This window comes from Peromyscus leucopus, unplaced genomic scaffold (genome assembly GCF_004664715.2).
Source record: "Peromyscus leucopus breed LL Stock unplaced genomic scaffold, UCI_PerLeu_2.1 scaffold_471, whole genome shotgun sequence".
In the NCBI taxonomy this organism is placed as follows: domain Eukaryota; kingdom Metazoa; phylum Chordata; class Mammalia; order Rodentia; family Cricetidae; genus Peromyscus; species Peromyscus leucopus.
Window position 1 is genome coordinate 86,859 of NW_023505367.1, and position 23,979 is coordinate 110,837.

The 23,979-nt window shown below is 47.3% G+C and overlaps 1 pseudogene; it reads left to right on the top strand.

The window, feature by feature from the left end:
• The window catches only part of LOC114700318, a 120,013-nt pseudogene that overhangs the window by 23,631 nt on the left and 72,403 nt on the right, over positions 1 to 23,979 (top strand).

Genomic DNA, 23,979 nt, shown 5'->3' on the forward strand with positions numbered 1-23,979 from the left:
AGCCCCCAGCGCTGCTTACATGGTACTGTGGGAAGATTGAATTAGCAGTTGACACTGATGTAATCAGGAGATTCCGTGTGGTTATCTGAATTGGGGATTTCATTACTTTAAGAACAATCAGATGTTGGTTTTTGTTTTGTTTGGTTTGGTTTGGTTTGATTTTCTGAGACAGGGTTTCTCTGTGTAGCCCTGGCTGTCCTGGAAGTCACTTTGTAGACCAGGCTAGCCTCAAATTCACAGAGATCTACCTGCCTTTGCCTCCCCAGTGTTGGGATTAAAGGTGTGTGCCACCACAGCCCACCCCATAATAAAAAAAAGTAAAACCCAAATATAAAAGCATATAGTGTGTCAGGAGGTGATGGGGCTTGTAGAAACCGCAGAGCAGAGTTTCTGTTAAATACTAAGGCATGGCCTCTGATGAGGCAGTAATGAAGTGGGACCCTCAGGAGTGTGAGGGCGTGAGCCTGTGGAGCAGTGTCCCAGGCGAAGGGGGCAGAGAATGCCAAGGCCTGCAGTGAGGAGGGAGGAAGGAAGTGGGGGAGGTTTGAAAGAGCAGCTGTGAGTCAGGATGGTAGGTCTAGGGGACTGTGATAGAGACGGGATTTTCCTTAGGTTGGACAAGTAGCCTTCGCAGGGTTCTGAGCAGTTTTCCAATTCTGACAAGCAGAGGATAACTTTCTAGAGAGTTCAAGCCCAGTCATGGTATGTGTGCTGCGTGGGTGACTCAGTCTCCATTTGAGGAGGTGGCTTCTTTAGGAATCAAGAATGAACCCAAAATGTCTAATAATAGACAGAAAGTTAAAGTTTAAATTTAAAATTTTTTATTTATTATTATTTGTGTTGGGGAGCACATGAGTGCTACTGTACACACATGTAGAGGTCAGAGGACAGCTTTGAGGAGTCAGTTCTCTCCTTCAGCTGTGGACCTAAGGACTGAACACAGGTTGTCTGGCTTGCACCAGGCCATTGAGCCATCTCTCCACCCAAAAGTCTCTTTAGAACCCTGCTGTCCTGTGCATGCCTGTCCAGATTGCGTATAGATGGCCTGCCATTGTATGGGGTGGGAGTGACTCTCATTCTCGGGAGAGACACTTCCCAATTTAGTGATCACCAGACCTTGTTATAATAGCCACATGAAAGAATAATCACTGGGACAGCTTCCAGAAGGCCTTCACGGCTTTTCTTTCCATTGCACGTATATTAGTTTCATTTCTGTTGCTATGATAAAGTACCCTGACAAAGAGCAGTTTAAGGGAGAGAGGTTGTTTTAGCTTAGAATTTTGGGTTACAGACTGTCATAGCAGGGATGTCAAGGTGGCAGGAACTTGAAGCAGCAAGTCTCATTACATTCACACTCCAGAGCAGAGGGCAATGAATGAATTCCTGCATGTTAGTACTCAGCTGTCTTTTTCCACCTTACACAGTTGACGATCTCCTGCCTAGGGAATGGTGCTACCCACATGAGTAGTTCTTCCCATTTCAGTTAATGCAATCAAGACATGTCCACAGGCCAGCTTGATCTAGACACTAGATGTTGAGACACTCCCCAGGTGATTCTAGGTTGTGTCCACATCACAGTAAGGTAGAGATTTTACACTCACAGCTATAGCTAGTGTCCTTATTACTTCTGCATGCTGACATCTAAAAGCTGCTGTTGGCCAGGCATCCCCAGAGGAGCCTGCCCTGCCACATCAGAAGCTATAGCAGGTCCCTTCAACAGTGAGACTTAAAAAGTGAGGGCTGGCCTGCAGAGAAGATATGTTGCATGGTATTTCTGTTGGGAACTCTAGATAATACAACCTTTGAGCAAGTACCTTCTTTGTTTATTTTTATTTATTAGTTTTGGTGGTATGCAGCGGTGAACAAAGGCCCTGCATATGTTAGACAAACACCTTCCTGAGCTATATTCCCAGCCCTTTTTTCACATTTTAAATTTTAAGACAGGGCCTTGACAGGTTGGCTTTGAACTCACTCTGTAGCCGAGCAGGCCTTTGCCTTGCAATTCTCCTGCCTCAGTCTTCCAAGTAGCTAGGCTTGTCTCCCATACTTTTATTGCTGATCTAGCATAAGTGGGTTTGTCATCCATCCTATTTGATAACCCCACATTTTTAACTCCATAATGCAGCATGGCTCTCTTTCCACACTGGTAACTTACTCACCCAGTAGCTTAGAGCACTGCTTGCGGAGTACTGGCTTGGCCACCACGTATTGGCTGTGTCTTCAGTGGTTTTGACAGATGGAAAGCGTGTGCTCAGATCAGCTGTGGGAGTGAGAGCAGAAGGTAGTGGTTAGGAGAGGCGGGGGGGGGGGGCAGCAGAAGAGCGAGACCCCACACATTCAGACAGAGGTGCTGGTGCTGTGCAGGATCTCCGTGCTTAGGCCTAGGCTGCCAGTTCTCCCACCAGCTCCTAGCCCTGTCCTTTGATTTCTCCCTTCTGCACACAGGGACATCCCAGTGCTCCCTGCAGCACGGACAAAGACAGGATTCTCTTAATGATTCATGATGCAGGGTGAGATGGACTTTGAGCATTCACAGCCGAGCTCCTGAGTGAGTCTGGAAATGACCCAGATGAGTGGCAGGACTGCATTAGCATAAAGGCCTCCATGTGGAGGGGCTTCAGCGGGTGGAGCGCTTGCTGCATAAGCGTGAGGCTTTGAGTTCAGGTCCCTGGCGCCCAGGTAGAAAGCGAGGCGTGGAGTGCTCGTTTGTAACCCCAGTGCTGAAGATGAGGATAAGTCACGAGGCTTTCTCACCCAGTAAGCCAGCCAGTTCAGTGAGCTTCAGGATCAGTGGGAGACACTGTCGAAAGAAAAATGAGAGATGCCGGGTCGTGGTGGCGCACGCCTTTAATCCCAGCACTCGGGAAGCAGAAGCAGGTGGATCTCTGTGAGTTCAAGGCCAGCCTGGCCGGCAGAGCGAGATCCAGGACAACCAGGACTGTTTCACAGAGAACCCTGTCTCTCGAAAAAAAGGAGAAAGTGACCGAGGAAGACACCCAGTGTCAATCTCTGACTTCTACATACATACATACACACATCACACCTTTGGTGCACCCATCAAACATCTAAAATGACACCTGAGAAGTTTGAGCTCAGGGTGGATTTTGAAGTGACAGAGCTCACACTGCATAAGCACTGAGCAGTACACTGGTTGAGGCTGTAACATCCATTACACAGTCTGTGAGCCGAGTGCTAGGTGTTTGAAGAAACTGAGGAACAGAGAGACCTGTACTGGATGCCAGGGCCCCGAGACTCTTTTTTGCCTGTGGAGGTGCAGTCAGGCCAGGAACTGCACAGGGCTGGTTCTGCTCCAGAAGGTGCCACGGCTGTTGTGGCTGTTATTGATGTGAGCCCGGGAGCCAGGCGTGCAGCAGGGCCACCCATCAGTGCTGCTTCATGGCACTTTCCACAGTGACAGAGAGGATTCCTCTTAGCAGAATCTCTCCCTGGTGAGTGCACAGCTGGGAATGGCAGTGAGAAATGCCAAAGCCAAATGAGGACCAACAGCCCGAATGGAGGGCTGGATGGAGGGCTGGATGGAGGACTGGATGGAGGACTGGATGGAGGGCTGGATGGAGAGCTGGATGGAGGGCTGGATGGAGGGCTGGATGGAGGGCTGGATGGAGGGCTGGATGGAGGACTGGATGGAGGGCTGGATGGAGGGCTGCTCTACGAGGGGCTGTACAGAGTCCTGAAAACCGTCAGAGGCGCGAGAGACAAGGGAAGGCGAGAAACGCCCCAGGTTAACGACAAGACCTGCACCACACTGTGTGCAGGGGGATCCTGGGCCTGGGAGGACCCCTGAGTTTGGGGAGAAATTCAGTAATTGCCAAATTTGAGGAATAATAGACGATATATATGTCACAATATTGGATTGATGTTAAATTTCCTGAGTTTGATTTTTTTTAAACTGTGGTCTTCTCAGAAAACATCCTTTTTTCCTTTTTTTTTTTTTTACTTTTTTAAATAAATATTTATTTATTTATTTCCATTTTATGTGTATGGGTATTTTGCCTGCATGTATGACTGCACCATGCATGCTTTGTGCCTGTGAGGCTAGAAGAGGGTTGTTGGATTCCTGGAACTGGAGTTAAATAGTCGTGAGCATGTGAACCACTGTGTGGGTGTTTGGAATGGAACCCAGGTCCTCTGGAAGAGCAACCAGTGCTCTTAACCACTGAGCCTTTTCTCCAGCCCCTGAGAAAACATTCTTATTCCTTGAAGACATGTATAGAATGTAGAAGACAGAAGAGAGGGTCACAGTGTTACAAAGGCAACAAAGTAAAGTCTGTACTTAATGTGGGCGGCAGAATAACAGTTGGTGAATGTAGGAGGAAGATATCTGGGTGCCCATTATACTAATTTGATAAATTGTGGATTTTACATTTTTCAAAATAAGTTTTAAAAAAATTAAACAGCTAGGGCTGGGAAGATTGCTCAATGGGTAGCGCTCTTGCCATACAAGCATTGAGGACCTGAGTTAGAATTCCCAGAACAAATATAAAGCCAGTTGAGGAAGCCAGGGCTCCTACTGGGATGGAGGCAGACACAGGAGACTCCCAGAAGCTCCGCACTTAGCCTAGCTACAGTCTCAAACAGGTGTGAGGCAATGACCCAAGGTTGCCCTCTACCTAGCCCTCCATATCCATACTGTGGTAAAAACCATCACCCACCCCACCCCCAACACACACACACACACACACACACACACACACACACACACACACACACACGCCGGCTTGCTCTGCTTTGTCAGAACCAAGTCCCAGTGAAGGATGATGGAAGTAAGAAGACAGACAGCACAGTGGCATCCCATCCAAGTCCTTCTTGTCCCCATTGTGATGTCCGCTATTGTCCTGAAATGGGGGGCGGGGGGGGGGTCACTGAAGGGAGCGACTGAATTCCTCCCCAGTGAGACACAAAGTCTACAGTTAGTTCCAAATCAAGAGTAAACAATGAGCAAAGCCACTGGTTCCCTGGGCCTGCCCACTGAGATGGGTTCTGATCCTGGCTTGGGCTCAGATCCCCTTTCAGCAGCCTCCGACAAGGCTGTAATTGCAGCACTCCTGGAGAGCACACTTCTAAGGAGACAGTGTGATGTGTACAGGTCATGATGATAGTGATTAAAAACTCTGTTGGGGCTTAATTTGTAAGATAACAGAATTTGCATGCAGGGCATAGCCCAGGATCTCCTGGTGCTTGGGAACTGAGCCTACAGATCAGAATCCACCTCAAAAGGAAGGAGTGTGCTTTGAGATACTCTGTGGCACAGATACGGCAATTATAAAAGACAAAAATATTTAAAACCATAGTTAAAAGGCTGAAAATTGTCAACATTTAAAACTTATTTACATTTGTTATTTATTTATTTGGGGTGTGTGTGTGTGTGTGTGTGTGTGTGTGTGTGTGTGTGTGTGTGTCTAATGAGGACAACTTTGGGGAATTGGTTCTGTCCTTCTGCCTGGTGTGTTCTGGGGATTAAACTCAGGTCAAGTTTGTACCACAGTGCCTTTACCCACTGGGCCATCTCATTGATCTCAAATTGTCAACTTTTTTTCCCCTCTAAAAATTTATTTTAAATTATGTATATGTACGTGAGCCTGTTTGTAGGTATGTGCACGTGAGTACAGGTACCCATGGAGCCTAGAGGCATTTGCTCACCCCAAAGCCGGAGGTACAGGCCTTTGAGTTCAGGGAGCCAAACTCAGATCTTCTGTAAGAACAGTAGTACAGGCTCTTAACCACTGAGCTATCTCTCCAGTCTCTAAAATGATCAACTCTTAAGAGAAACCAAGGCACAAGGAAAGACAGAATTGCAAATAGGTTATATTACTCAGGGTTATTATTGCTGTGGTGAAATACCATGACCAAAAGCAACTTGGGAGAAAAGGTTTATTTGGCTTATGTATAGAGTCACAGTTCATTGAGAGGATGCCTAGGCCGGAACTCAAACCAGGTGGGAACCCGGAGGCAGGAGTTGATGCAGAGACCATGGAGGAGTGCTGCTTACTGGCTTGCTCCCCTACTCCCATCCCCTGCTTGCTCAGCCTGCTTTCTTACAGAACCCACTGACAACCACCAGCCCAGGGGTGGCCCCACCCACACTGGGCTGGGTCCAACACACATCAATCACTAATAAGAAAATGCCCTATAGGTCTGCCCTGTAACCAGATTTTATGGAGGGACTTTCTCAACTGAGGTTTCCTCCTCTCAGATGACCTTAGCTTATGTCCTTGGACATAAGCACATGGGTTGAGCAATAATGCCAAGGTCTTAGAGATTTCAAGGGGGTTTCATGTACTTGTTTGTTAGGATAGGATACGACTGGCTTCAAACTTCAGCCTTCAGAGCACTGGGATGACCTGTGTGTCTGTGCTGGATAGTCTGTGTCAACGTGACACAAGCTAAAGTCATCTGAGAGGAGGGAGCCTCCATTAAGAAAATGCCTCCGTAAGATCTGGCTGTAGGCCAGCCTGTAGACATTTTCTTAATGTCTCAAATTAGTGATTGATAGGGGAGAGCCCAGCCCAAGGTGAATGGTACCATCCCTAGGCTGCTGGTTATCCTGGCTTCTATAAGAAAGGAGGCTGAGCAAGCCAGTAAGCAGCATTCCTCCATGGCTTCTGCATCAGTTCGTGCCTCCACGTTTCTGCCCAGTTTGAGTTCCTGACTTGACTGTCATCTGGAAGTGTAAGCTGAAATAAACCCTTTCCTCCCCAAGTTGCCTTGGTCATGGTGTTTCATCACAGCAACAGAAACCTTAACTAAAACAGTGTCCTACCACCACCTAGCTTTAGTAAGTCTTAAAGATGGAACCTCTAGCCAGGAGGGAGATTATGTCTCGGTTGGAGGGAGATTATGTCTCAGTTCTGATTGGTCCAGTCAGGTTGGCAAGCTGTTTTTATAAGAGGGATACGAAAAACTTGTCCCCAAAAGATGTGTGTGTGTGTGTGTGTGTGTGTGTGTGTGTGTGTGTGTGTACAGGGGTGAAGGTGTTTTTCATGAAGAGCCCAAAAGAACAGAAGGTGTTCGATCCCCTGGAACTGGAGTTATATAGGTAGTTATGAGCTGCTATATGGATGCTGGGAACCGAACCTCAGTCCTCTGCAAGAGCGTAAATACTCTTAACTGCTAAACCATCTCTCCAGCTCCTGGGATCTGATAATTTAAAGAATATACACAAGTGAGTTTTCAGAGGGGGGTGGGGAAAGGGAAAACAAGGTAGTTCTTGGGAGAGGGTGGCAGTGGAGGCGTGACTGTGGTGACTCTCAGTGAGACAGAAATGTTGTACTTGATGAAAACTCCATGTTGAACATAAGTATAAGATGTAGCAGTTCTTGGCTTAGCGGACTTCAGTGTGGTCAGAGAAGGAAGCTTGGCTTGAACAAGGTCAAAGCTGAGTTAAACATAATGGGTTGTGGTGCTGATGGTAAGGCACATGCTTAGCACACGAGGCCTGGGTTCAATGACAGCCCAAAATAATTGTCTTCACATAAAATGATTCACTTTTGTTGTTTGGCCTTCTGAGACAGGCTAGCATTGAACTTAAGATCCATCTGTCTCAGCCTCCACGTGCTAGGCTAATAGATACATCTTGTTTTCTGCACTTCTGTCACATTCAAAAACATAATTCAGCTGGGCAGTGGGGGTGCACACCTTTAATCCCAGCACTCGGGAGGCAGAGGCAGGAGGAGTGCTGAGTTAGAGGGTTAGCCTGGTCTTCAAAACAGATGCCAGGACTGTTACACAGAGAAACCCTATCTCAAAAAAGCACAAAATAAAACAAACAAGAACCATACATCAGACCAGAAGGCAGGGTGGGGGTGGGGGGGTGGACAAAGCCAACAAGATGGAGTTGGGTAGGAAAGACCTGATTAGTTAAGACCTGAAAAAGAAGTGCTGAAATCCAGCTGAGGAGGAGGAGGAGCCACAGCCATGGGTGGGCAGAGCAGCCTCAGCGCCCCAGGCCTGCCTTCCGCTGCTGCGACCATCACTGTTGCTGTTTGGCTCTTAATTGGAAGACTTGTGTTTTCCGAAAATGCACATCAAGCTTTCCCTGGTCTGTCTCTACTCCATGTTGGGCGTGGTGACAATTCAGCTGCGTCTCCTGTTTCCTGAGGCCCAACAGCACAGATGGAGCCCACCAAGCCCAGGAGAGTAGACCTGCTGCAAACCTTTTTACAGCCTGGTAAATGGGGCCTTGGCTGAGTCACCTTCTCTGGAGCCCCATTTCCTTTTCCAACAGGAAGGAATGGATTAAGTATTCCCTCTCCCTGCCGTCTCTGAACTTGAGGCTCCTAGGTTGTAGAAGAACACCTCATATTCCAAACTTTATGTCAGCAGAGAAGGCATGCTATTCAGGGCTGCTCACCCTGGCGGTCGTCCTATAGGTCACTGGCGGGTAGACACCCCCAACTCCCAGACCCCAGCTCTGTCTTGTTGTCCAGTATGCTTCTGGACTTCATTGGGTTTTGATTTTTTCAAACAGAGCCTCACCATGTAACTCTGGCTCTCCTGGAACTCACTGTGTAGACCAGGCTGGCCTCCAACTCAGAGGTCGGTCCTCCTGCCCATCCTCCTGAGGGCTGAGATTTTTAAAGGTGTGTGCATGCCCAGCTGTGTTTTTGGACTTTAGAAAACCGCCTGGCCCAGTTAGTATGCAAACAAGTCTTTGTTAAGCAAGGGAATTGAATAATTGAGTGATTGGGTCAGTGAGAGGAAGAAGGGTACAGCACAAGTGTTCACGAGACACACCGCCACATTGCCACATCACCTTGGTGTAATTCTGGGGGCGATATTTTCTAAGCCCTGAATAAGGACACCTGAAATGGTAAAGAGGGGCCAGCAAATGGCCCAGCAGTAGAGGCAACTGCCAGAGTGTGAGTCCTGGGGCCTAAATGGTAGAGGGCAAGAACTGACTCATGCATTGTTGTCCTTTGACCTCCACAGGCATGCCAGGCTATGTGTGCATCCCTCACTCCCACATGTGCACAGATGGGTGAATGAATGTAATGAACTTTGTTCCAAAAACTTGAAAGGAATTTTTGTCCTACTTAGCATAGAGTAGACAGTGGGGAATTGGGATAGGTGTTCTAAATTTAAAGTCTATTAAATCATGTGACTCTAAATCAAGGCATGGAAGAAGTAGGGGGACTGCCGAGGATGGCCATAGTTAGCCATCACCATAAAATGTGAGGCCCTATGGAGTTAAGCTTTCTGTTTTTAACTGAAGCCAGGTAGCTGATGAGAGGTATGTTTAATTTTATAAAATTTTTATTTTTATGTATATGGGTGTTTTGCCCACATATTATATCTGTGCAACACCCTCAGAGACCAGAAGAGGGTATTGGATCCCCTGGAACTGGAGTTCTAGACAATTGTAAGCAGCCATGTGGGTGGTGGGAATTGAACCCAGGGTCCTCTGAAAGAGCAGCCAATGCTCTTAATCACTGAGCCACTGCTCCAACCCCAGATACCTTCCATTTTTAATGTTGATAATTAATTTATAATTTCCCATACTCCAAACAAAACATAGCTACTGGCCAAATTTGGCCCCTGCAACACCAACTTCTAACTTCCAGTTTAGACTGAAAACTTGATAGTCTGGTGAAAGAGGAGGACTTTCTCCTTCCGACTAGCATTAGAATTAGCCTCGGTGCTACCCAGGACCATTCAGGCAGCCAGAGATGTCCAGCCAGCCAGCTCAGAATGAAGCACAGACTGGCCTGTGGTCTTAGTAGGCCATGAGCCAGTGGGGCAGCCGCAGGAGGCCAGCAGAGCAGGGCTGGTGCAGTGCTGAGCGTGAATGATGCATGCACATGCATACAATGCTGAGCCGGCACTAATGGAACATCCAGAAGGGGCCACGTGGCCACCCAGCACCCCATACAGGCTTATGCAAATGAAGCTGCCAGATGGAATGTGGCTCACTAAAGCAGCTTTTCCAATTTACCAACAATAAAGAGTGACCTCCCAGTCAATAATAGTATAAATGGTCTGGCTTATGCCTCACATGTATAGCCTATTTAGAATTTCTTAAGTATTTTGCATTTTTTTTCTGTCATTTTATGTAACTGTTAATGCATAAGTGCTTTCTCACTAAGAAGATTCAAACAATCTAGAAGTAAGCCTGAAAAAGGCTCTCTGCTTTTAGCTGGATTGAGTTGGATTGAGCCCTGTGTACCCCACTCAGGCATCTCGTTGTTTGCTCATTTTTTTCTATTTCATGTCATTTTAGCCTTTACTTCTTCCTTCCCTAAACATTTTGGTTTATTTGGTTGTTCAAGCTCCCTGACCCTACTCCTGTTACCCACAAGTTCGTTGTTCACCCACCCTCAGCCTTGTCTCAGCCACTGCTCTGCTGCTGTGAAGCGTCCCGTGACTGGGCCAACTCTAATGAAGGAAAGCCTTTAACTGGGGGCTAACCACAGTTTCAGAGGGTTGCTCCATTATCATCACAGCAGGGAGTGTGGCGGCATGCACTGGAGGCACTGGAGCAGTAGCTGAGAGCAACATTCCGGTCCACAGGCTAAGAGAGAGTGACACTGGGCCAGACTTGGGCTTTTGAAAACCCAAGTGTGCCAGTGACACACTTCAGTGTGTGCAACAAGGCCACACTTTCCAATCCTTCTCAAACAGTGCTACTCCCTGGTGACTAAGCATTCAAATCTATGAGCCTGTGGGGGCCATTCTCATTCAAACCACCACAGCCCTGGTTTCTAGGTAAACAGGTTGAGTTACCCCCTAAGCAAGGCTCTGTCTTCATCCCACACACCTCACCATAGTGCTGCTGCTGCTGCTGCTGTCATTTGTTTCTGAAAAACTTAGGGTTTTATAGGAGTGTTCCTCTTCTCAATTTTAAAGGTTTTTTAGACATTCTGAGTAAGTAGATTTTATTTTTCTAATTTTGCCTTTCATGTTAATCTCTAATTGGCTGCATTAGTATCCTGGTTTGGAAGTTACTGAGGTCTGATTTATAGCCACCAATTCATATATATCAAATATCAAATATCAAATATCCTCTTTGATATTTCAAAAGAATAACTATTCTCTTTTTGGTGTAAAGTTCTCAATATATCTATTAAATTCAATCATGTTATGTGGTGATTTGAATGAAAATGTTCCCCATAGGTTCACGTATTTGAACACTTGGTCCCAGTTGGTGGCACTGTCTGGGAAGACTGTTAAAGAGAGTATGTCACTAGAGTTGGGCTTTGAGAGTTTAAAGACTTGAGTGATTCCTAGTGTCTTCTCTCTCTCTGTCTCTCTGTCTCTCTCTCTCTCTTTCTCTGCTTCATGTTAGTGGTCAAGATGTGAGCTCTCAGCTAGCTGTTCCAGCTGCTTTGCTACCGGCTGCCACGCCTCTCTGCCGCAGTGGTCATGAACTCTTATTCCTCTGGAACCTTAACCCAAATAAACCTTTCCTATGGAAGTTGTCTTGGTCGTGGTGCTTTCTCACAGCAATAGAAAATGATTACTGCAGATTGTCAATAGTGTCATTTAACTTGCTAAGTCTTAAAAGTCTAGTCTTCAACTGCCCACATCAGAACATCCAGACTGTTATTCAAAATGTGAGCTCTGAGCCTGCTCCCCAAAACCAAGGAAAAAGCTCAGTGTCACCACTAGGGAGGCAGAGGCAAGGAGATCTGTGAGGCTTCCTGGCCAGCCAGGCTAATCAGTGAGCTGGCTCCAGGTTCAGTGAGAGAGCCTGCTCAGAGGGAAGGCGGAGAGTGATTAAGGAAGATGCTCAGAACTGACCCCAGACCTACCCACCTGCACATGTGCACACAAGTCCACATATCCTCTCCCCACTTCCCCCATCTCATCTCACATGCCTAGAGATTCAGAGTACAATCTGGAGGAGGATGAAGTTTGTTCGTGGTGCTGAGGTTGGACTCGGGGCCTCAAGCACACAAGGCAAGCAAGCACTCCACTGCTCAGCTGCAGCCCCAGCCCAGCATTTGCATCTTGAATAAACCTTCCTAGGAATGCTCATTAACCAGCTCCTGCCATAAGTCTCTGCTGTTGGTTTGTTTCATCAGGCTGATGTTCATGGATGTGTCCATTTTCTTACATCTCTTTAGCTTTGCCTTGTCTGTTAAATTCTTATCTTTTTGTCTATGGTGGTGTCAAGATGATTCTTCATGGAGTGGACCTTTCTTCTATATGAATACATCAGTGTCAGTGTCTTTGCCCATTAAAGGTCAGTAAGAGGACTTGAGAGATGGCTCATTAGTTAAGAGCATTGACTGCTCTTGTAGAAGACCTGGGCTCAATTACCAGCACCCACATGGCAGCTCACAACTGTCTGTAACTCCAGTCCCAGGGGATCTAATGCCACCTTCTGGCTTCCACAGGCACTGCATACATGTGGTGCACAGACATCTATGCAGGTAAACACCCATACATTTAAAATTTAAAAATGAAGAAAACCAGAGTAGTTGAGGCTGCTCCATCTGAGTGTTTATCCTCTAGATCTTGATTTGGACAATATTATCTAGACCTCTCCACCCAGTAGATTTTGTGTGGTGCTTTTCTTTTGGTCTTTGGGGCACTGTATTCTTATGAAGTCACTTGGCATGATTTCTAGCATACTTAATTAGTCACCCTTTGGTGCTCTTCCTGACTTAATTTATCTTTCTAGAAATGTTAATGGTGAAATTAAAAGTTGTAAGATTGCTAGCTGCTTCTTTTTCATGGTTGAGTTCCCCATGCGTCTCTGTGGGGATGACAGTCTCCCAGCTTCTGAAGTCGGCTTCTGCCTCTCCTGTCGATCTCTCTTTTCTTGGGTAATAGTTCTTTCTTAAATTAAATTAATCCAGTTTGGTGCCTGTCTTACAAAGGGCTGAGTCACCAGAGTGTCTGTCCCTTCTTGGTTGTCCTGTTACTTTTTCCTGTGCTATTTGGTGCCTCCTGACATCAGGGGAGGGGAACAGGGCATGAGATTGGCTACAACATGCTCTTTATAAGCTGGGGACCTTGGCTTCTCCTCCAAATGGCGAATTCCCTGTCGAATTTGGGGAGGTTTCTTTTTGGAGTGTCCTCTGCTGTCTTGCCCTTAAGCCCACAAGTTGACTTCACATGCACTCTACACAGACAGACAAACAGACAGACACACACACACACACACACACACACACATACATGCATGCACGCACTACAGAGTGGGCCCTAAAGTTGGGATAAAAATCATGTGCTATGAGCAGTTTGTGACTTGAGAGCCCCTTGGCTGTGGGGAAAGGTCTCTAATTAAATGGCTGTCTTGTTGCCCAATCTCGAGTCCCATGAGAACAGGAGCTTCATCTATCCTGTCCATCTCTTCCTTGCCTTTATCAGCTGTGTCTACTTATGAGAGACAGATATTTTCAGCAAAAATAGTAATTTTTTTACATTTGTTTATTTATTTGTATGTGGATGTGCACATGTGTGGAGGGCAAAGGAAAACTTTATAGGAATGGGCTCTTCTTACCATGTGGTTCTGGGAATTGACCTCATTAGGTCATCAGACTTGTACAAGCATCTTTGCCCTTTGAGCCATCTGTCTGGCCCCAATTCTTAATTTTAAAAGTTATATTTCTGTATGTAGGTATGTGTATGTGTATGTGCACTCATACACTTGTGCGTTCTGTGCTATATGCTACAGTGAAGGTCAGAGATAATGTGTGCAAATTATTTCTCTCCTTCTACCATGTGGGGTCTGGGGATCAAAGTCATCAGGCTTGGTGGTGATTACTTTTGCCCACTGAGTCACCTCACTGACCCAAAAAATACTTCTTAAATAAATGAATGAATAAAAATGACAACCAATCAATCAACCAACCAGTGCAGGATAAAAAGTCTTTTGGGCCCAGGAGGTTTGTGTGAATGAACTTAGACCCACTTCATTCTGCTTTCTAAGGATGGTCCAGGGAGTAACGCTCCATCCACTAATGCTCAACATGTGCTATCTTAGCCTTAGAAAAGACTTAAGGGAGGCTCATGGATTCAGAAGTGTCATTCCACCAAAGCAGAGTGGACTGGCTTAGTTGGTGGCAGCACGAAAGGTTGTGCACATGGAAACAGACTAGGAAGAAGAAGTGCTGAAGCCAGGGCCAGGCTACAAAGCCCTCCCAAAGCTTCTACCGATTCTCCAAGTAGCATCAACTAGGGACCAAGGGCTCAAGTCACAGTCTTATGTGAGACATTTCACATCCAAACCATAACATACTTGAAGACAGGTACTCGCTCCTTGCAGCTTTGTGTCAAAGGTCACCAGATCCCTGCTGATCAATGACAGTGGTCACCCAGCACACCCAGTTCTTCTGGAGACATCTGCTGAGTTGGTACCCTAGCCTTGGACTCCGCCAGTCATTATCTGAACACTGGCTCTGCCGTTACCAGCTCTGTGACCCTGGGCTTGTCCTTCATCCCACTGAGCCAAAATGATGCCATTCACTGCAGCAGGGTGTCAGAGAACTGAAATGAGGCACAGAGAGTTTAGCTAGTGCCTGGTGTGGCTGTTACTGATGCCATGGATATTGTCATTGTCATTGTGAGACCTTGGCATTTGATAGTCACCCAGTTTTACTCTTAGCCCAGAGGAGAGAGAAGGCTTGTGGGCAGATCCTGGACTCCTGGCCATTAAACTATGGCTACATTTAATAGTGGTTTCTATAGCCATGCCTCCCATCTTCAGCATCCAGTCCCTTACCCCTCCTAGCTCCCATGGGAGGGTGTTTTTGTGCTCAGTTATGAGCTCAGTTCCTGTGATGTCTGCACCCTGGCCTCCACATGGAAGACTTTGGTTCCTGAACTTAGCATTTGAAACACTGAACATTGAAATTGAATATAATCAAGTTTTAAAGCGAAGTATAAAGTGTGTTTTCCCAGAGAAGATTCTGGGTGACAGCTTCAAAGCCCCTTATAGATCCCACAGCAGGGCATCGCTTTGAAGTGCCGGCAGATTGGCTTTCAAAGTCACCATCCCAGCCAAGGTCCCACTCTGTGCAGATGGAAAGGTTCTGAACAGTTTTTTCTAGAGAGAATGCTGCTTCTTAGCTCAGCTCCCCTTGCTTCTGGAACATATGGTTTCAGATCACATGAGCATCTCAGGTTTCTTGGGTCACTCACCTCCTGCAGGCAAATGGAGTCTTTTTCTTAGTGAAAAAAGTACAGCCAAGTAGAATCTAGGCGCACTCTCTTTCTCTCCTCTGTGTGTGTGTTTATATACTTGTAAATACTGTTTGTTCTCTACATTTACATTGACTTATGGAAGAAAAAGAAAGCAGGTTGAATCAGGGATTATTGAAATTCACTTTCTTTGTCATGAGAAATACTAGTTCATAAATGATCCATAAGCTTAATAAAATGATGAACGGACATTGAGCCTTGGGAATTACCATTTGCTTTACTTTCTGCTAGCTCCCTCAACATACTGTGTGTTCCAGTGAGGGCAGAGGTCTTGTCTCCTTGTTTCTACTGTGACTGGCCATCAGCACAGCAACCCAGCAAGCATGGGCACATGCTTGATAAGACTCTGATTCATAAAACCAAGAGCTGGGACTGTAGCTCAGTGGTAGAGTACTAACCTGCCAGGTGCACAGTCCTGGGTTTTATCCTCAATGTTTAAACACACACACACACACACACACACACACACACACACACACACACACACACTCACACTCACACTCCAAAGTGGGCCCTAAAGTTAAGGCACAAGCAATGTGCTATGAACAAACACACACACACACACACACACACACACACACACACACACTCACTCACACTACAGAGTGGGCCCTAAAGTTAAGGCACAAGCAATGTGCTATGAACAAACACACACACACACACACACACACACACACACACACTCACTCACACTACAGAGTGGGCCCTAAAGTTAAGGCACAAGCAATGTGCTATGAACACACACACACACACACACACACACACACACACACACACACACACACACACTCATACTACAGAGTGGGCCCTAAAGTTAAGGCACAAGCAATGTGCTATGAACAGTTTGTGACCTGGGAGCTATTGGGCGGCCGGGGATTTCTTATGGAATGGCTCTCTTCCTTATTGATGGAGAGCTACCTCATTATGTTCCTGTTGGTGGGCCATGTTGAATGTACTAGAATAAGTCTTTTCTCTGGGTTTTCTAGAAGGAATAAGAACTGGGGGCTGAGCAAAATTTCCACTTCTGCCACTTAATCACTGTGAGAAGTTATACAAGCTGAAGGGCTCTCTCTGTTCTTTAGAGATTCCCATAAATACAGGGCTACAGTCACCTGCCTGGAACTGGCAGTGGGTGGAGCTTCACTCTGCTTTGGATATCAGTGGGGACAGAGTGGGATTTCAAGGACAGTGGTAGGACTCACTCTCCTGTTGGCTCCCATTTCTTCATTGTAAAAGTAACTGGAGCTGGGCCGTGGTGGCCCACGCCTTCAATCTCAGCACTCAGGAGGCAGAGGCAGGCTGATCTCTGAGTTTGAGGCCAGCCTGGTTTGCAGAGCTAGTTCCAGGACAGCCAGGGCTGTTACACAGAGAAACACTGTCTCAAAAAATAAAATAAAATAAAATAACTGGGCTAAAATATAGGGGTTCATGAACAAAGAATGCTTTTCCTAGGAACTTAAGCTTACCCCCTTGAGAGTTTTTGCCAAGTTCAAGTGATCACGGGGCTTCAGGTTTTTTGTCTGACCAGGTTATTGTGAAAATCAAATGAGAAGGACCTGAGTGTTGTACAGAGCTCAGAGCATTATTTTTCTGTAAAAGACTGAGTTGAAGCTAATGCTGCCATTCAACAGCAGGTCTCCCAGGAGCTCATGTTTCCCTGGAGAGAAAGAGTAAATCTGTTGACCTCCAACTGCCCACCACAGCCAGACTTTGATGACATGAGCTAGGACCTCAGCGTGTAGCTCCCACGAGCTCTGCACAGAGCTCTGCGTGGCATTATCTTTTGGACACCAGTGGTGAAGGTGTGCTTGCTCCAACACAGGACTTTTTGACCTCAACACTGTCGACACTGCGACCAGATCATTCTTTGAAGTCAACGTTGTCCGCTGCCTTCCAGCAAGTCCAGCAGCATCGTTGCTGGCTCTCACCTACTAGCTGTCAGGAGCACTCTCTCAATACATGTTGTGATTAAAATGGCTCTAGTCACTGCCAAGAGTACTCTTGTTAGGGAAAACTATGCCCAGTTCAGACCACGGCTTTATTATCATAGTGCAGTGTATCAGGGACATGGTAAGTCAAATGATGGAGGTCAAAGTGTGGCTCAGAGGAGTAAATTAATTTGGTAAAGGTCCTGTCATTGATGTCACCTCCTCTAAGGTGTGTTGGTGTGTCCTGTCTCTGCTAAGTCACCATCCAGGCTTCCATGTAATTTACTCATTCAGCGAGTATTTATCAAGCTCCACTGTGTTCCAGACAGTAGTGCAGTTGCTAAGTAACCAGCCCGGTGCTGATACAGGGTGGGACAGTAGGAGAAGGAACTGGAAAAGACACAAATTCATATTGTGCTCCTGCTGCTGCTGCTGCTGCAGCTTCCCTTTGCCTTAGCAGCTTTCCTGACAGTGCTGGGAGTCAGGGATTCAGACTCACCATCATCAGCCTGAACTCAAGGTGTTAGCAGGCCTGTGTTTCTTCTGCAGGCTCCAGGAAAGAATCTGGGTCCTAGAGGTGCCTGCTTTGCGTGGCCCCATTCTCCCCATCCAGAGCCACCACCCTAGCATCTCCTCTCCTTCCTGATGTCTGCTTCCATTCTTAGATCTTGCTGATGTTGCTCTTCCTGCCTCTCTATGATTGCCCCATAATTCCCTCAGGCCTGCCTTGGTGATCTCAGTAAATCCTTACTTTCGTCTGGGAAGGTCCTTTGCCATAGAAGGGCACATGTTGACAGGTCCCAGGGAACATCTTTTGGGAACTTTTATTAAGTCTACTATTATCTGTTCTCTGCCCCCCCCCCCCCCCCGTCAACAAGATTCACATCTATTTTACCTGTGGAACATCAGGCATAGGCATTGAGACAAGAGGAAGACGAACCCTCCGACTCAAGCAATTTCAAGAGTCCAGGCCTGGGAGTAATTCTCTGTGTCTGCCCTTCACCCTCTCAGCCCCCGGCACAGTCCTCAGGGCCTTGCTTCCTCAGGGAAGACAACATGTGTTTGCAGATGAGTCTCTCCCGTCCCTTTCCTGCGTGTAGACAGAGCACTCTGAGAGCCTTTTTTCATTTGGTCTTTCATGCTCCTGTTCCATTCCAGCTTGAGTGTTTCTGGCAGCTGGACATTCTCAGAAACCACATGGGTTACTATGGGTGTCTGTAGGATTCCCTCCATTAGACGCTCCTTTTCCTACCTAGTCTTTCCTGGATAATCCTCTCTCTGCTAAGGTGGCCCAAGGAATCCACAACCACAGGGGAGATCTCGCCATTCCCTTGGTTTTCTCTCCAGGACATGCTTTCCTGACAGCCGGGGTGGGGCTCCTAGTGTTAGCTTCTTCTACTAGCTGAGAAGAAAATGAGCCCTTGGTTCCCCTCCCCTGGCAGTTCTTCCCTCAGCTCTGTCTCCTGCCTCTTGCCTTTTGCTCAGCAGCTAGAGGAAAGCAGACCTTCAACTTATCACTTAGCAATCTGTCCAGCTTTTAATTACCCAGGTTCAACACTGACAAGCTCTGTGTGCTATGGAACCCCAGGACATAGTTGCCTCAGAATTTTCTACAGGGCAGGATCCCTTTCTTCCAGCTGATTGTCCCTCATTTCCAGAGCCCATGCCAAGGGCAGCTCTCACATCCAGGTTTCCATCATCAGTCAGTTTGAGTTTTCCCACTTATTTTAAATACACATGCAATAAATTTTAATGATAATAACGGACTAACCTCTGAAAGCAAATCCCAACTGAATGTTTCCTCTTACAAGAGTTGCCTTGATCATCGGTCTCTTCACAGCAATAGGACGGTGATAAGACAGTACCAGAAATGCCGCTCCTTCATGTCCCTCTGACCTTTGTTTTACCATCTTCCAAGCAACACCAGCACCTTGGCTGAGATGCTGCTGGGCATTGGGTGGAGTCATTCTTTGGTTCAGAATGTCTGTTTTCACACAAGTCCTTACCTTTCATGTCTCCTGGGCTCTCTGCAGGAGCTGAGAAAAGGTCTGGGACTCAGCACAAACCTCCAGACGCAGGAGGATGGCTCCAGTGACGAGTACGACTCTATTGAGGAAGACGTCCTCTCTGAGACCGAGACTGAGGACCTCATACTGCCGGGCCATACCAGCAATGAGTTTCCTCTTCCCAGCCAGGACACAGTACAGAAGGATGTCCCCAAGGACAAGGAGCTGGAAGGCCCGCCTTCCCAGGGCATAGACACCCTTGTGGTGATGGAGTTTAACCCAGCTTCTAAAAGTGAGCTCTTCTCATGAGCTTTTTTTGGCCTCGAGTGTCTCTGTATCTAGTCCTAGGACTCAGTGTTCCACAGTGTTTGGAAACTCAGCCCGCGTGAATTCCACACCAGGGGAAAACAGCTGGGCCCTGTGTGCTGAGAGGGAAAGGCACCCAGTGGCTTCCAAAGACCATGGGCCTTCCCATGGGAACCTTCTCCGGTGTATTGTGCAAACTTTAGTGGCATTTGCATTTCACTGGCTGATGCAGAAGGGACTAGTTATTGCCTTGGATAACTGTAAAGGCCAGGGCTGGGGTAGGGTCATTGCCTCCCTCCCCTCCCCTCCCCTCCCTCCCCTCCCCTCCCTCCCCTCCCAACTGCCCTCTACTTCTCTTTCTTCTGCCTCTTTCCCCTCTCCTCTCTCCTATTGCTCCCCCTCTCTATCAGATTTCCCTTGGGTCAGTTCCACTCTGAGGCCGCTTTCAGGCAATCAGGCACAGTTGCCTTCACAGGAGACATGGGCCTTGTAGGTCACTAGGAAGTCAGCTTCTCTTTCCCGAAAGTCCTAGGTTTGGCCCTCAAATCACAGCAGCAAGTCTACCACAGGTCACTGCCATCTCAGAGCTAATCTCTTGGGCTGACCATAGGGCTGAGGGATGTGATTGCCTCCACCCATTCACGTGCAGGAGAGGTATGGCTAAGGAGAACCGGAGGGAGTAAGAAGGAAGCCAGGCAGGCGGAAACAGCTGCTGTCCACCTGAGGAGGTTTTTCAGAAAACAGCCTTGGAGAGCTGAGGGAACACTGCTGGGGCAGGGCTGGAGTGGGGGGACACCTGCTTGAAGGTGACCTCTGACAGTTACAGCAAGATGCTGGGGGGGTGCGGCTGGGCTGCTGGAGCAGGAGTTGTCGGGCAGCCTTCCAGTAGAGGTAGTGCTGGTCTGGCGCTGGACCAGCAGGCACAGGGGCTCCGAGGGGGCGAGGCTTGGTGTGCATAAGCACAGGATAAAGGTCAGTGTGGCCGGAACCCACTGAGTGTGAGCAGGGAGTATTAGTGAACACCTTATGCTTGGATGGTCTCCTCCTGGGCTTGCTTGTTTCTCAGGCCAGGATGTCCCCAAGTACAGGGACCAAACACTGTCCTCCTGGGCTTGCTTGTTTCTCAGGCCAGGATGTCCCCAAGTACAGGGACCAAACACTGTCCCTGCCTTTGGAGTCTTGAGGTGTTTTTTCATCTGCCCTTGATCCCCCTCCCTACAATTGTCCTGTGTGTGACTTTCATGTCAAGTTTGGACATGCTAGTTATACATTTTCCCATATACATTAAGATACAGAAATGTGTTCAGGGCTGGGCTGGGGCTCAGAGTGGAACCCTTGCTACCATGCCTGACACCCTGGTTCTGGATTCTGTCCCCAGCACCACATATACACAAGTTCATAAAGACCACCTGCCACCTGGCATCAGAAGTCACCTGTGTGCCCCTAGTGCGAAGGGCTCTTTTGGAAACATTGCTCTGAAGAGGGTAGGTTTGGCAGCAGTCTGAACTCCAGCGAGGACGGGCATCAGCTCCCAAGCCTTCATCAAGCCTTTGCATGTGCTGTTCCCACATCTGGTGGCCCTTGTAATACGCTAGTTACCCACAAGATCTCTCTCCATCATCACCATGTGTACCTTTGCCAGCCTGTCCTCTGGCTGCATGCTTCGTGACTTCTGTCTGCATCCTGTTTTTCTCATCTCTTCAGCCGTCCTTTTCTCCAGCTAGACTATGAGCCCTGAGGACTGTGAATGCATTTTACCATGCCCTTCATCTCCAAGATGCCCTTGCTGGCACCATTATTTGCACCAATTAAAGCCAGCGCCTCATTGGCTTGCCAACCACCCTAACTTTCTGAGCAATTGCCTCACCATGGTTGCTGTCTCTGTGTGTGTGCACACACTGTTAGTAAAGGCCTCTACTGTCTGGAAATGTTAGACACTGAAACCTGTGTCTGTTCCAAAGCATCTCATTTATTTATCATTGCTGTCTACAGATTCCCATAATCCCCTACCAGCAAGGTTCCTGGTACAGAAGAGTTCGATAAATATTTGTTGAGTGAATAAGTGAGCAAATGATAAACAAATGTCTGAGAGGAATGCCCTGCTCTCCCTATGCTCAGTGGCTGACAGAATCCGTTGTTTCCCCACAGGTAACAAAATGGAGAGGGTTTTATCTGCTAAGCGGAAGGACAATGCTGAAGTCTTCATCCCCAGCAAACCAGAGTCAGTCCTGAATCCACAGCCTCCCACTGTGTTCCCAGATCTGGAGAAGGCCTGCTCCAGTAAGAGTTGGGGGGCTTGAATGAGTTGGGGGTGTGGTGAGGTGGATACTCCCAGTGGGCACCACGATGAAGGTCTTGCTTCTTCCTTACCCTCCTTGGAGGGCTGAACTGACCTTGAGTCACTTGCTACAGTTTTTTTCTAGTGCTCATTAAAGTGTTACTATTATTAATATTATTTAAATTACTTTTTCCAGTAATTTAAATTACTGGGTGTGGAACCTATATTTCATTTCCTGTTCCTGTGATAAAGTATCCAGACAAAACAACTTAGGGGGAGGGGGCTTATTTAGCTCACAGCTCTAGGTTATGGTCCCATTGTGGCAGGGAAGTCAAGGCAGGAATTTGAAGCAGCTAGTCACATCATAGTCAAAAGCAGAGAACAAATGCGTGCATGCTTGCACTCAACTTGCTTTCTCCTTTTTTATACAGTCTAGAACCCAAACCCAGGGAAGGGTGCCACCCGCTTCTAGGCTGGGTCTTCACATATCAATTAACATAATCAAGATAATCACTCACAGACATGCCCAGCCTGACCTAGACTGTCCCTCATTGAGGACGACTGTCAGATTGACAATTAAAAGAAAGCATCATAGAGCCCAAGACCTCATACTTCCCCAACCACAGTCCATACCCAGCCTGACAGATGTTAATGCTGCTCATAGTTAATATGAAAACCTTTAAAAGATAAACCATATTTGAACTAAAATTGTGCACACTGAATTCGTTTGCAGGGCTCCCTGAACAAAGTGCCACCCACAGTTGCTTACACAAGGAAGGTGTTGACAGGGACATCCTCCACAGGTGCTTCAGGCTCCCTGCCATCTTCTGTAGCTCTGTGGCTGTGACAGAATGACCCACGCTCACGGCACTCTCCCATATGTGTCTCTGTGTCCACACTTAGCAGTTCTGTAGACACCAGTCACACTGCTTCCACCTTCTGGCCACATTTTAGCTGCTTCATTTGCAGAGACCCTTTTTCCTAAGGAAAACACATCCATATACACTGGGACTAGGACTCAGTGGGTGTGTGTCTGTGTCTGTGTGTCTGTGTGTATGTTGCTGGTGACTAAACCCAGGGTCTTGCACATAATAGGCAAGTGCCACTGAGCCACACTACCAACCCATCAATATCTTCTTAGGAGATATGATTCAAGATTCAACTCAGCTGTCACTTTGACAGAGCCTAATTAACAAATTAACTAATTCATAATAGCTTTCTGTCTCAAGTTTAGCCATGGTTTAACAGATTGAGGAGATGGAGATGAGGGAAAGGGGAAATGATAGCAGGAAGTGAGAAGGAGCCCAGGGATGGATGGTGGGTGCCTGGAGGTGAACACAGTTCTGGTTCCATGGCAAAGAAACACACAAAACACACAGGAATCCACATATCACCAAGTCGTCTATAGGAAATCTGATTATCCACGGTTTCTGGGAATTGTTCCATAGATGCTGTTTGAAATGGAGCCCTCACTTTGAACAGCTTATCAGTATTAAAGGTGGTTTTGTGACAGGCTGTTCAGTACCTGGCTCCTCTAGCAACCAAATATCTCAAGTTTGATAGATGAGGTGAAAGTGGAAAGCTGGCCTTGTCACCACAGTGTCCTAGGTACAGTTGGATCACAATGGCCAAAGCTGTCTTCAGAAGCCAGCAGACTGATGACCAGGCCAGCCATAGATGGCTTTGCAGACAGTGCCACAGTGTATGCAGCATCTCTCAGTAGACCACAAAGAATCTCACTCTAGGATGAGGAATCGTGGTCTCAGATGAAGCACTTGGCTTTGTTGTGGGGGTATAGGTTACAGGGGAAGTGTATTTCAAACCACAGAACTAGGCAGAGAGAGCTGGAATGTTCACACCACTAAAGGTACAAGGAGCCAAAGACATGCTGAGAGGACACTGAAGCCAGCACCCCATTCTCCCGCAGAATCTGAGGGTGGGCTGCTCCTGCGTGTTACCCGCGTTTGGGTGGGTGGTTGTGGTTTGGGTGTGTAAAAAGACTTCTCACGGTTTCCCTCGTTTGGGTGGGTGGTTGTGGTTTGGGTGTGTAAAAAGACTTCTCACGGTTTCCCTCGTTTGGGTGGGTGGTTGTGGTTTGGGTGTGTAAAAAGACTTCTCACGGTTTCCCTCGTTTGGGTGGGTGGTTGTGGTTTGGGTGTGTAAAAAGACTTCTCACGGTTTCCCTCGTTTGGGTGGGTGGTTGTGGTTTGGGTGTGTAAAAAGACTTCTCACGGTTTCCCTCGTTTGGGTGGGTGGTTGTGGTTTGGGTGTGTAAAAGACTTCTCACGGTTTC